Source organism: Papilio xuthus, unplaced genomic scaffold (genome assembly GCF_000836235.2).
Source record: "Papilio xuthus unplaced genomic scaffold, Pxut_1.1 DF827714.1, whole genome shotgun sequence".
NCBI lineage: Eukaryota > Metazoa > Arthropoda > Insecta > Lepidoptera > Papilionidae > Papilio > Papilio xuthus.
In genome coordinates this window covers 3,250,448-3,264,772 of record NW_013530935.1, presented here as the reverse complement: position 1 = coordinate 3,264,772, position 14,325 = coordinate 3,250,448, and the positions used below count along the sequence as shown (strand labels likewise).

General features: G+C 32.2%; 1 protein-coding gene across 4 annotated transcripts in view; it reads left to right on the top strand.

Moving 5' to 3' along the window:
- Positions 1 to 5,698: 5,698 nt before the first annotated feature.
- Positions 5,699 to 14,325, top strand: part of Gcy (receptor type guanylyl cyclase) — a 66,798-nt gene continuing 58,171 nt past the window's right edge. For 2 of the 4 annotated variants that reach the window (XM_013310651.1, XM_013310649.1), the window contains exon 1: positions 5,699 to 5,863. The gene's annotated coding sequence lies outside the window, so the exon portion shown is untranslated. The remainder of the gene's footprint in view (positions 5,864 to 14,325) is intronic. The other 2 variants (XM_013310652.1, XM_013310650.1) reach the window with 2 other exon arrangements.

Below are 14,325 nucleotides of genomic sequence, written 5' to 3'. Positions count from 1 at the left end.
ACTCAACGGCTCTTGATGAAATTTGGCACAGGTTTAAACATAGTCTGGAAGAAAATATAGGCTACTAATTAGTTTTTGTTTTTTTGCAATTATACACGATTTTTTTTATTTCATAACTCATTTCATAGTTTTGAAAAAGTTAAGTGTGCTACTTTTTTTTGATAATAGTATATATTTCTACAGGAATAAAGTTTTTGAACGAGTCTTTTTCCTTCTTAGAATTCTTATAGGGTTGTTGATAGCCTTGTTAATATTGATGTTTGTCAAAGTATAAGTCGCTAAGGGATGGCTACTTACGGCATCATACCTAAATCTGGAATCACTTTGACCTAATTATTGTTCGTACCGTGTTTGTTGATTACATCTTTACATACTAGCAGTCGCCTGCGACACCGTCCATATGGAATTTTTATGGGATCTGTTTCCATTTCAAGCAATTTATTTCAAGAAAATGTATATAAAACATATGTTTTTCTTTTATGGCGGATACGACAATAGGCTGAAATCTAATTAAGCGCGTTAGAATGTCTAGACATTGTAACTAGCCAAATGTTTGCCTGTCTCGAACGATGTAAACAAGTAAATAAAAATATATTTCAACCAGTGGCGACTGGACTCTGTTTTAGTGAATCATTTAATAGGGACGTTTTAATATGTCCAACACGAAAACATGTAAGCCAAACTTACAAACTATCTCAATTAACCCAAGAATAAGTAGCATTAGAGTTCTCGGGTTAAGACTGTGATAAATGTTTAATTTAATTTACATATTCTTTTAATATCCTATTAAATAATTTTATATTACGGTAACAAAGATAAATTATATTTAATAAAATTATTTTACGCCTAATTTTTTTTATGAGCAATGATAAATAATTGTATTTCGTATTCTAATATTTGCTATTAAATAATGTAAGTATTTTAAATAAGATGTAGACAAATATGTAGATTTATGGAGACAGTTATTAACGGTGTCCATTTCGTAAATATCAGATTTTGTAATAGAGGATGAACGGAAAACATGTTTCCATAGTAGAAAACACTTTAATTAACATTTTTGTTAAAAAGCATGTGTAGTAGATAGGTTACAAAGCAAGAGGGACAGTAGAAGGATTGGTAATAATAAAAATGTATATTTATGACCTTTGCTTGAATACTAATCTGGTATGCGAACGGTCATTTTTTTCAAAAGGAATATTTGCTATTGAAAAAATTAAGGTACATAAATTAATACTAATACGAAGCTATTATTACCGTGACTTTCATGTAAATTGACTAAATTATTTAAAGCACTGGAGTATCCGGTTTTGAAGATATTTTTTGTGCAATCTGGTCGTCTGTTGACATTTTATAACACACTAGTATACCTTCCTGGTTTCTCTCGCGTATTATAATAGTAATTTTAACATAGGTAAAACGATAATTATTATATTACAAACAAATTAATTAATAATTTAAGGGATTACAATTTTTCTCGTGAATCATTCCATTTTTGATATAATAAAAACCATGTAACATTTTTTTTGTGTTTATCGAATACAGACGGTCAATTCTTTTTTATGTTTTAAAATGTGTTAAATTTATAAAAATAGACTATCGTCCAGTCTCGACATCATTAATTTAATTATTTTTATTTAATTATTGTTGCGTTGTACCAGAACAAGAAATGTAACAGAATAAGAAATATAAATACAAAAATTTAACAAACAAAAATTTTCCCTTAACTGATAACGTTTTTAACGTAACCGTTTCGATAATTTTATACTTAATTAGTAACGAATTACGTTGATAGGGATTTTATTCAATTGTATTAATTGGGGAAAATATAATACATGTAAATGCAGTAAGGAAACTAAAACGTTGCATTCCTATACGAGAGTAAGTCTTACTAATATTATAGAAAGCTAAAGTTTGTTACCTCATAACTCCAGAACGGCTGAACGGATCTATAAAAATTTTGTACAAACATATAATTACAGTCCTCTAGCTGTTGCCCGTGACTCCGTCACGATAAAAACTACCCTATCTCCTAAGTTGTACCGAATTACAGATGCTTACAAAATTTGATAAGAATTGATTCAGTAGTTCCAGAGTTTATCGCGAACATACATCGTAACACGATATTTAATATATAAGATATAGAATAGAGAGCGTCGGTGGCTCAGTGGTCAAGCACTTGACTTGCAATCTGCAGGTCCTGGGTTCGAATCCCGCCATGTACCAATGTGTTTTTCGATTTCCGATTTACATATGTACATTTATCCGACGTTATTACGGTGAAGGAAAACATAGTGATGCAACCTGCACATATCTGAGAATAGAATAGAAAATATATGTGTGAAGTCAACCAACGCGCACTTGGCCAGCGTGGTTGACTATGGCCTAATCACCCTTAACTTAGGGTAGGCTCCGAGCCCCTCGGTGGGGACGTATAGTGAGCTGATGATGATGATATAGAATAGCACCCACACCGATTTTACTAAATCTATTCCACTCAGATGCAATGTAGGGATACCCAGAATCGTCTAACTAGTTCTTTGTTATAGTAACCTAGATATAGAAAAAGTTTTTGTGATATTTTTATTTTAGTATTCTACATAAAGATACAGAAGATCTGTGTATATATTTAAAGCTTGATGCTGCTGTGTATATATTATAATCGGCTTCGGTTGTTTTGCTTGACCTTTTAAACTATTGGCGGAAACATTACGTCTAGAGTGTCGGCTTACGTTTACTGCTGTAGCAAATAAATCTTAACCTATTGGCATTTACTTCATTATTGATATTTATGTATAATCACATCTTCAAGATTACAAATATATGCACGAGAACATTATGTGCTAATCTATTAACTAAGGCAAAACGTCTAATGCACCAACCGTTGGTTTCCGAGAACGAATTCTTCGTTTAAAAGATATTGTTATCTCTATTTTGTTAAAGATAATGACAGGGATAACAATATGATTTATACAGAGATTTTGGTGTCAGAAACCTACAATAAGCAATTCAGTGATTTTATTGTTAACTAGCTGTTGCCAGTAACTTCGTCGGAGTGAACAAACACGGACTTGCGGACAGACAGACATAGAATAAATAATTATTTTTTTTATAAGTATCGTAAATAATATTAAATATGAAAATGTTACTATGGAGAATACAGATATAAATTCTGGTCCTATTTCTCTTTCCACCCTTTTCTTATAAAGAAAAGATAGTAAGGGAAGTGGATTTGGCGAAGAAGACGCATAGGAACTGACAATATCCGCTTTTTGTGCGTCTCCTCTTATGTCGATAAAAGTTTATTAAACCTTCAACTTCGGATATCTTTGGGTAGTCACTTCGCTATTTTGGCGAATTCAGGTTTGCTCGTTTGTCACCTAATACTACAAAAATATAGCGTATTCCAATAATCTTTTTATTGTGTTGGACATGTTACGTTTAAAAATAATACAACCTTGAATCGATGAAAATTTGCCTGTATTTAGGTGTTTTCATCGAAAACAGAATACAGAAGGCATTGTTAAGCTCTTTTTTTAAGTTTTTCGTTTGTTATAGTAGGATATTCAGATGTGTGTTTTAGGTTTTTTGATTGTCCCTATTGTTAGGTAGACATTGACATTTTTTCTGAATATTTATTCTGACTTCTTAAATGTATTTTTACTATTTGTGTTATAAACTGTAAGAATTATAGTTGTTACAATCGTCATATAAAAAATGAATTAAACCGGATATCTTAATAAATTCCAAATCTAAAAATATTAACTTAACTTAATTATTTGTAAGATAAAGGTCTTAGATGACATAATCTATAATAATAACAAAAGAAATCGATACTTTATTCTGAGCAGATCAAATATGCCACATGCGTTTTTATATGCTTGCCACATATGTCATTTACATGTCACATAATCTAACCTATAATATTAGGCCCTTCGTAAATAAGACAGCTTTAAACATCCAAACTAAGATTGTATGTATACGTCGCGAGAACTGAACTGAAATCCGCTTAAATATTCACAAAATTCATCCATACCTTCTTTAGTCTTGGGCTTCTACCTTTGTAACCAAATGTGGACATTTTATCTCATTACTTATTGTATATTTGATACTATGAAACTCCGTTGGATATAAAAGAAAACGGTAGATGAAAAAAGAATTCGGTCTTCGTACAAAACAAAACCTAACGGAAGGAAGAAGTAAAAAGAAGTAAGCCTAAAGGAAGTTTAGTAACAATCATTGATGGTCAAAGTTTGAAACGAGTCAGTTTACTCGAATCGAAACTATCAAATCAAAGTATCTCTTTAAGTTAGACAAAAGTCTATTGACAACGAAAAGAAGCGGATTTAGCGATAAATTTTACTTTAATCAGGTCTATATCGAACCGTTCGTACTCGTAAAACTTTTCAATTTGATAAACGCTTAGTCTTAACAAAAGGGTTTCGATTTACATACACGAGTCAAACTATTGGGTTTATTGTTTTGGGATATCTTATAGTTACTCGTGTGAACTGTGAAATTCAAATTATATTTAACTAGTTATAAATACAAAGTTAATTATATTTTAATCTTACCTCTTACTCATCATCATAAACCTGCCCTTATCCCTATCGACGGTCGGCACAGTATGTACTACTCCTCCATACATCTCTATCAGCCGTCATATCCGAGTCTACTCCCTTCTTACGCATATCCTCTTTCACCGCAATCATTCCATACTTTTTTGGTCTTCCCCTACCCTTGTAGCCATCCACATTCAATCACATTACTTTTTTGCTTATATCATCATCATCCCTCCTCATAACATGACCAAACCACGCTAATCTTTTACTCCTCAATTTCTCGATCACTGGCGCTACTTTCAAACTTTCTCTAATATACACATTTTTAACTTTATCCTTCCTTGTCACACCACACATCCATCTTAGCATACGCATTTCAGCTACATGCAATCTTCTTTCATCCGAAACCTTATATATTTATATATTAATATAATATTATAAATGCGAAATTTTGAATGTACGGATGAATAGATGTTTGAAGGTATCTCCAGAACGGCTGCATAAGTCTTGAAAACATTTTGCATTTATGTAGAACATAGTGTGGACGAAGTCACGGGCGACAGCTACTACTAAACACAAAAAGAAAACCGAATTGTTAATGTGTACTTTCAGATGTACATATATTGTGTAAAATAATTATATAGTGATTTTTTGCTGACGAAATACATGTTTAAAAAGAACAGATAGACGACTAGACACCTTTAGTTGTGATACTGTTTTGATTACAAAAGGATTTTTTTTTAATTTACGCAGATGCGAAATTTACTTAAAGTTTACCAAGCATTTTAGATAATTTCCAAACTCTACTTTAAACAGTTTAGTTATAAAGCATTTGTTATATAAAATTTAATGTATGAGCACAAATGTATAAAAAAAGAAAAAAGTAGGTAGGGATATCTGTACAGTTTAAATCTAATTTAGGTGTATTTGGAAGCTATAAAACCAGTTTTCAATTCCAAATTATTCTATAGCACTAAACAGACCGGTGTTATTTTTGGACAATTTTATTTTGAGATACCATTAAAAACCGGTTACGGAAAGGTTAAATTACATTAAATAAATGAAATTTCGTTCTTTTCGCGAAAAACGATTGAGTCGAGTTAGATTATTTTGAGCAAGGCTCAGTCGAGATCTGGCCGGGTGCAAGCGTGCTCGCGTCGCACGCTCGTTTGCGCGGGAAATATCGTACACTCCGCGAATTGTGAATAATACATTTAAAAATTATTTAAGTGTGGTTGGATAATTTAAAAATTATCACTGTGCTGTGCTATAAAGTTGTTCCACGAGCTTGTGTAGTTTTTTTTGTGTGTATTAATTAAAATTTCAAGCGAACACAATTTTTTTGTGACGTTTTGAAATATTATAATTAATTCTAAGGTTATAAGCGCGATGATCGTTGTTTCTTTTTAATTTTCGTGGTAAAATCAAGGAGAATATCTTACGCTTAAGTAGGAAATTATTTCTGTACAAAATTATCGAGTATTTTTCGTGTTTTTAGAAACCTGGCTTATATTTCAATGCCACGTTACAAGTAAAATTTTGCTGTTATTTAATTAAGTTACTTGATTGATGTATAGAAAAAATATCAACTTCCTGGTGTTGTAAACGTTATTCTAATAATAGATTTACCAGACACTAAATCATTACGACATCTGGATATGCATCTTTTAAGATTTTGGCACTAGATATAGATAGTTGAAATACCTCGTAACACATGTTTGAGGCAACTTAATTTCAAAAATTCTTAATAAAAGCAGTACAATTGGTCAATCTTTATAATTATAAGTTATTATACTTTTCCTTTCTCCTTTCATATAAATATCACACATTAAGTAATCGTAGCTGTGTCCTTTATTTTACAAAAGTTATTAAGTTTTATAACAAACTACTTTTGACCCGCGACCTCGTCTGCATGGACGATGAATTTTGAAATAGTTTTGAATAGAAATATATTTCCTTATACAGACTATCATTCCGTAATTTATATGTTTAGGGAATTTAGATTATTTTTCTTTTATATATAAAAGAAAAGACTTGATATAAATGGTAATTAAAACTATATATACATAGAAATAGCGTGATTAAAAAACTTTAGTAGTTTCTGTTCCAAAAGTTCAAAGAAACAAAAATAAATTAGATTTTTGTAATCTTTACACCATCAAAAGATGCAAATTTTATCTTTGCAAAATAGTATACCGTTTTAAATTAATTAAGAATAATTATAGACTAAGCTGTTTAAGATGTTAACGTAGATCACTAAATCAGCTAAAACCCAATAAATTTTGCTGAAAAAGTAATTTCTATAGGTATATTAACTTAAAATAATATTGGCTATTCAATTCGTAATTTTCAAGAAGTATTATAGGTTTAGATTTAAAATAACTTTAATTAATCACTAGTTTTTACCCGCGACATCGGCTGCGTTATTAAAAGAAAATTCTTCGTAAGTATGTGCTATTTTAGACAGTATTTTTTTGCTAAAATTCTTTCAGTGGCGTTTAATTGTTTTGGAGTAATCTGAATAAAAACATACATCCATCTAAAATGTCGCATTTATAATATTAGTAAGATTATAAGTCATAACAAATAAGCAGTTAAATACTAGTAGACAGTTTAAAATAAAACGAGTCGCTTTGGTAAACGTTGGTTTAATGATTACTTGGTTATTGAATTTAAAAACTTTTGCTCGGGGTATATTTTATGTTAGTAGATTTTTGTAAATTTACTAATATTTCTTGTACCATTCCAACTAAGCTGTATGCTTGTGCACATGGTTTTCAATAGTCGAATGGGGTATTTGAACCCTGAACCACTTGATCGGAAATCAATACCCTTAACCGTTAGGCTATTGATGCTTCATTTAAAATCTATCAATATTTTAAATTAAATTCATTATAATTCAAGCTAGTTAACAATATATTGTATTCACTTTCAAGTGGTTCCATATCGTAGTATATTCGTGACTATTATCATATTCTGAAGGTTGTTCCGTCGAATTTGATGTACTTAAGATTCAAATACACGATGTATGGAGTAACTTGTACTTCTATTGTTTTAAAAATTAAATTACCACACGTTAACGATGATATTTTTTTTTATATTATAAGGTGGCTAACGAGCAAGCGGCCACCTGAAATCGCTGAAATAGCGAAGTGACCGTTGCTCATAGACATATACGTAATTGCATATGCGTTTCCTACCATTCGTGTGAAGATGTAAAAGCGGGCTCTACCACTGTTAAAAAAATTAGGTTTTGTTGAATTATAGCACAATTTCATTATTACCTTACATACTTACTAATGTTAGAAATACGTATGTTTAGATGGATGAATGGATGAATGTTTGAAGATATCTCCAAAATAGCTAAACGGATTTTTCTGAAATTTGTCATAGATTTACAACATAGCCTGGAAGAATACATAGGCTACTAAGGTTTTTAATTCCGCGCAGACGGAGTCGCGGGCTATAGCTAGTCTAGTAATAAATATAGCCTATGTTATTTACTGATAATGTAGCTTTCTGGTGGCAAAAGAAGTTTTTGAGTCGGTTTCGTAGTTTTTGAGTTTATTCGTTACTTACTAGTACATACATACTACATACATACTAGTACATACTGAAATGATAATCTGACGTTTAATAGGCGAATTACTTTATTAATATAATTATGTTCAAATTTCGACTAAATGGCGAACATTAATTATATTGTGTCCTGTTGATTTGCAGTTATATGACACAGTACGTATGATATAATATAATTTTATGTTATTTATGGATAGTACCCGACTTAAATGTGAGAAGTCTGGTACGTGACTATCGTTAGTAATATTTTTATTATTGTTCAGAGTTATGTTATTGTTAGCCATTGTTATCGTTCTAAATTCACATTTGGCAATTTCAAATAATATGATTTTAAACCCTCATAAGAAATATAAAAAATTTTTAGCTATGAAATATATTTTTTATTATTTGTTAATCTTACTTCTTACGGAGAACGATTGGACGTATAGATGATATCCATCCGGATGGATGGATGAATGTATTTTGTTAGAAGGTATCTTCAGAACGGCTTAAACTTGCTAAATTTTGGCATAGATGTAGAACATAGTCTGAAAGATCCCATAGGCTAATATTTTCTTATCACGGATGGACGGAGTCGCGTGCGACAGCTAGTATATGACACATTCATCTCGAATAGATTGAGTTTTGGATAGATTATTTATTTTTTCTAAATAAACCGCATCATTTATTAAAATAAAATGAATTAATTATAATAATTGAAGAGCTTTGATACTATTTGCGAAATATTCGACAACGTTTGGAAGATTAAAATTTGTTTGTAATCCACCATTCACGGTGGTCCGTGTAGATGAATTTAATTAACAATTTTAAGGGTATTTGTTTAACAAGGAATGCTTTTGATGTTTTTTGTTGATAAATACATATTTCCTTTTAATTCAAATGAAAAATGTTTTATTACAGCTTATTTGTTTAATATAACTGTAACAATAGGCCGTATTTATATTTTGTTCATATAATAAAGTCTACATACTTGTTGATGTAAAACTAATACTAAAAAATTATTTAAAACCAGTTTTGTTTTAAAGGTTATCAGAAATAATTAAATATTTTTTAGACATTCTATCGATAAAGAATCATCATCAGCTCACAACACTTATGTGCAAGTTGCATCATTATTTTTTCCTTCACCGTAAGAACGTTAGATAAATGTACATTTGTAAATCGAAAAAACATATTGCTACAAGGCGGGATCTAAACCCAGGACCTATAGATTACAAGTCAAGTGAGTACTGAGCTACCGACGGTTCATATATAAATAATATTAAACATTTATTGGAGAATTACACGATTTTTATATTTTCATGTATTCGATGTCATGCAATAAAAGCACTACATTTTTAACTAGATTCATATTTTGCATTCCAAACAAAATAACAAAATAACAAAATGTTACATCAAACGATAAAAGGAAATTGTAACATAACACATTTATGTCAGCATTTATATTTGATTCTTTATAAGTATTTAATTATCGTGTGTTATTTGCTAACTTGACTATGTTAACTACGTAGTTATATTAAGAAAGGCAAAAACACATTTAGCACGTTTTACTTTTTTTTATATCAAAAGGTGGCAAACGAGCGAGCGGCCACCTGAAAACGCTAAAATAGCGAAGTGACCGTTGCCCATAGACATACGCAATTGCATATGCGTTGCCTACCTTTAATCGACGGAGGAGAGGATGCACAGAAAAAAAATATCTTCCCTTTCCATGCATCCTCTGATCCGGAAAGTCCACTTCCACTTCCCATCCTTTCCTTATAAGAAAAAGGGTGGAAAGGGAAAGAGGACTAAATTAGGCCTCCGGGACGCACACTCATCAGACGAAACGCGGAATTGCTTTCACTTCACGCCTGTCTTCTGTGTGGTCGTGGTATTTCACCAGGCGAGCCGGGCCGATTCGTGCGAAGATGTTAAAGCGGGCTCTACCACTGTTACTGTCGTTAATTAAGTTCGGATATGTTGGGGTTTTGTTAGTGTGACTCAGAGGGGCTAGACAAAGTGAATTCGCTCTGCAGCAATTCCATTTAGAACTTCAAAAATGTATAGAACTGACAATGACTTTAGTTAAGGCACAAGTCATTCAATTTTGAAGTTCGCTATGGAATCGCTTCGGAGCGAATGCATTTTGTCTACACCCGAAGATCGCTTTAACGTTTATCTCCGTTTCAAACATACATTTACGGGAACTATTTCCTTCGTGTAAGAGATCTAAAAGTGCTGGAATAATTTATATAACGCGAAAATAATTAAACTGTAACTAGGTACAGAATTGCGCGTGGTCTCACACATGTGTTGCAGCGCATAAACACGTGTGTTTCATTTATAGATAATGTCACTAAACATAACTGCGTCGTTCGTAATGCACTTAATACATGATTTAATTATCATAAATTTATTTTGTATGCATAAATCTAAGCTTAGTTGATTAGATAAATTAGAAAAATAATAAATGCAAATCTTACTTTGAACTTTAATAAAATTTAATCAAATAAATCAATCTTCGTCAGTATGTTACGATGATGGAATTAGAAATAATATAATTTCACTATCACCATTCTATCATCGGACGTTTAAACATACTGCAGGAATCCAGCCTAATGTAGAAGACGTATCGCGCGTTCGAACGAGAAAGTTTGAAAGGATTCATCGTTCCTTGTGCGTACTGCAAGGGATTGGAACAAGTTGCCGGCGTCTGTTTTTCCATCCAAGTATGACGAGGAAGCCTTCAAGAGTAGAGTGAATCATTTACTAAGCTAGCATCTTTTGACCACATCTTCACATAACATCAGGTGGGATCGTAGTCAAGAGTTAGCTTACTCTATATAAAAAAGCAAGGAGTGGTCTCCCAGCCTTAAGAACAAAATAGATGGTTAATAAAGTACTACACGGAACTACGTATATACAAAAATCTTTTCACATGAACACATTTACCTTCTTACCTGATTAATATCATGTCATGTTTAATCCGACCCAAAATTTCGTAGTTACGAAGCCGTGATAAAGGGATACCGTACCGCGACTATACGGTTTCTCGCTCGGGTTTAAATTAAATTTTTCATGTTTCTTTTTTTAAGGACAATTTTTTTGTATGAGATTTAGGCCAACCGGAGAACAGTGAATGGCAAAGAAACATACATCGATGTAATTTACTGTTTACATAATTATCATGCATTTTGAGGTTACCAACCATATTTAAATGTATTTGAACTGAAGCGCATCAATATCGGATCTACGGGCAGCGGTCGCTTCGCTATTTTGGCGAATACAGGTGGTGGCTCATGGCACCTAAAAAAAAGTGAATCAAGAATATTTTTCTTATCTTTATCAATGATGACCTCAAGTAAAAGGGTCATGTGATTTTAATTGTGAGTCATAATTTTATACCGTGCGAAATCCTATTACTATTATTCTAGACCTTGAAAATTATAGTCTTTTTTACCAACAAACATATAATACTACTGCAAAATATTAAATTATAATTTAAAGCGATAGTAATAATATATAGTTTCCGATAAATTTTTCAATTTTTTTGCGAGTTACACTGCCAGTATGACTTGTTGTCTTGGTTTTGTCTAAAGACAATAAAAAGGATGATAATACGTACAGTCTAACCTGGACATACTAGAGCTTTTTTTGGGACTGAGTGGTCACTGTCTACTTTGAAGAGGCATTTACAGCCTCACCGGACTTGAGGTGGCCGGGCGCTGATGGCGCTTAGCCAGAACCTCGTTTGAGAGTAACAAAACTCGAGAGATCCCTCAGGAGCCTCGGCTCGGGCTGTTACTTCGTTATTGTTACTGGATTGGAGGCCACCGAGTTCTTAGATCCCTTAGGTGGACGCACCATAGAGTGACTTCGTTCAAGGGCCCCCGAGAGGGGACCTCGACTTGGGCTGTCACTCATTACGGATTTAACATTCCGGTTCAAGGGTACCCGAGATGGCTGAAAATGGGACCGCGAAATTTTTCTCGCTTATAAAAGTTTCTCGCTTATGGAGGTTGTACGTCAAGACTGGACAATGACTTTTTTAACAGAAGCTTCGCGCTTCACTGCAGTGTAGTTTTTTTTTAACAAAACACTATCGTGATTTTCTCAGAAATATTTATTATTATTGCAATGCGTATGTTGTCTAACACATATCGTAAATATATTTTATAGACTGCGCTAATGCAGTAAATGCAAGATTTTCCGCTTTTGGCAAGCTTTTTCGGCACCAGTATTATTCGTATAATATAATAAAATACAGTACATTTAAAAGTTTTTTATCAACCGTCTTAAACATAATATAGCCAAATATCTGAGTTGAATGTTGTAATATTAATTAAATTGATATCTGTTTTATGGTTTTTTATTGGCACATAAATTATACATGATGATATAAATTTAATCATCATCAATCTGTTCATTTACTTACGAAGGTTCGGCACAGATAGTCTTACCCTTCCATACATTTTTATCATCCGTCATAATGTGATCTGAATTCAATCCTTTCTTAGGTATATCATTTTACACAATCAATCTATACTTTTTTCCGTCTTCCTCAACCTTTGTAGTCTGTAATACAAAAGAGTTTTTATTGACTTCTACAGTTTTAACCTATTATGCAAGTCATTGTGGTTCATTAGACCTTTACAACGTTAACGTAGAAAAAGGTTAAGGAAATTATAAAAATAGTAAATTTTTTAGTACATGATTTTAATATGATACCTAGCTTTTGCGCCACACGCACGGAATTAAAAAAAAATACTTATAAATATAGCCAAGCTGTCGCTCACGACTATATCTGCTCAGAATTGTAAAAAAACTTAGTAAGTAACCTATGTGTTCGTCCAGACCATATTCTACATCTACGCAAAGCTTCAGCGTAAACCGTTGAGCCATTCCGGAGATATCTTCAAACAAACATCCATCCATCCATCTAAACATTCACATTTATAATATTAGTAAGATAACTCAGTGAAAGTAGCTTTGTAATGGAAAAAGATTTTTTTAAATCCGTTTAGTAAGTTTTCAGCTTATCCCGTTACATACAAAAATACAAACGTTTTTGCTTTATAATACTAGTACAGATCATCATCATCATCATCAGCTCACTGTACGTCCCCACCGAGGGGCTCGGAGCCTACCCTAAGTTAAGGGTGATTAGGCCATAGTCAACCACGCTGGCCAAGTGCGGGTTGGTTGACTTCACACATATCTTTGAATTTCTTTACAGATATGTGCAGGTTGCATCACGATGTTTTCCTTCACCGTAAGAACGTCGAATAAATGTACATATGTAAATCGGAAATCGAAAAACACATTGGTACATGACGGGATTCGAACCCAGGACCTGCAGATTGCAAGTCAAGTGCTTGACCACTGAGCCACCGACGCTCTTACGATTAGTACAGATAATTATATCAAACAAAGAGAAGTATCATATTTACTTTTATACAATGTTAGTAAAAGGTTCTCATCTTAGATATTCTTGATAAAAGCTGATTTCTTTGAAAATAGTTGAAATTCGAGTAACCTCGTCCTCAGGGATTTGTTTGTATTGTAGAAAAAATTTGAATAAAAGCATATTGTTATCCCTTTCATTCCCTTTAAACATACAGAGATGGCAATATATTTCAATAAAATGTGACGATGGAAATTCACGGTTAGGAAACTGTCATATTTCTATTCCAATAAACTCCGATGTATTGTTTATTAGATTTGATCGTTAACATTTCTATCTTGTTGCGAAATATCAATATTGTTTATTGGTTTCATGGAATGTTTTTCATTACTTCTAATAAAACAGACATTAGCTTATTATCGTTCTAGTTATGTTCCAACTAGCTATAAATTTACGAATAAAAAATAGTTGGTTAAAAAAACATTATTTGAAAGCAAACTTAACCTTTTTGTATGAGATTCAATGTTTTATAGTTATTTAAGAGTTTGTTTGAAAGCGCAAAGAAAATATAATACGCTTCGGAAACCTTATATTCTGTTCTTTGGGTTAGTCTGTTTTTCGGTATTTCCAATTCGGTACAATGTAGCCTTCAAGAACAGAAGTCACACAATAACTTTCCTAGATAGCAGAATTGCATTTTATTTTTCTTCAATTTCTGTATAAAAAAAAAAAACATTTTTAAATGCCAGCAACGGATGTTCCTACCATTCGTTTGCCCCCTTAATTAAAAAAAAAAAAACT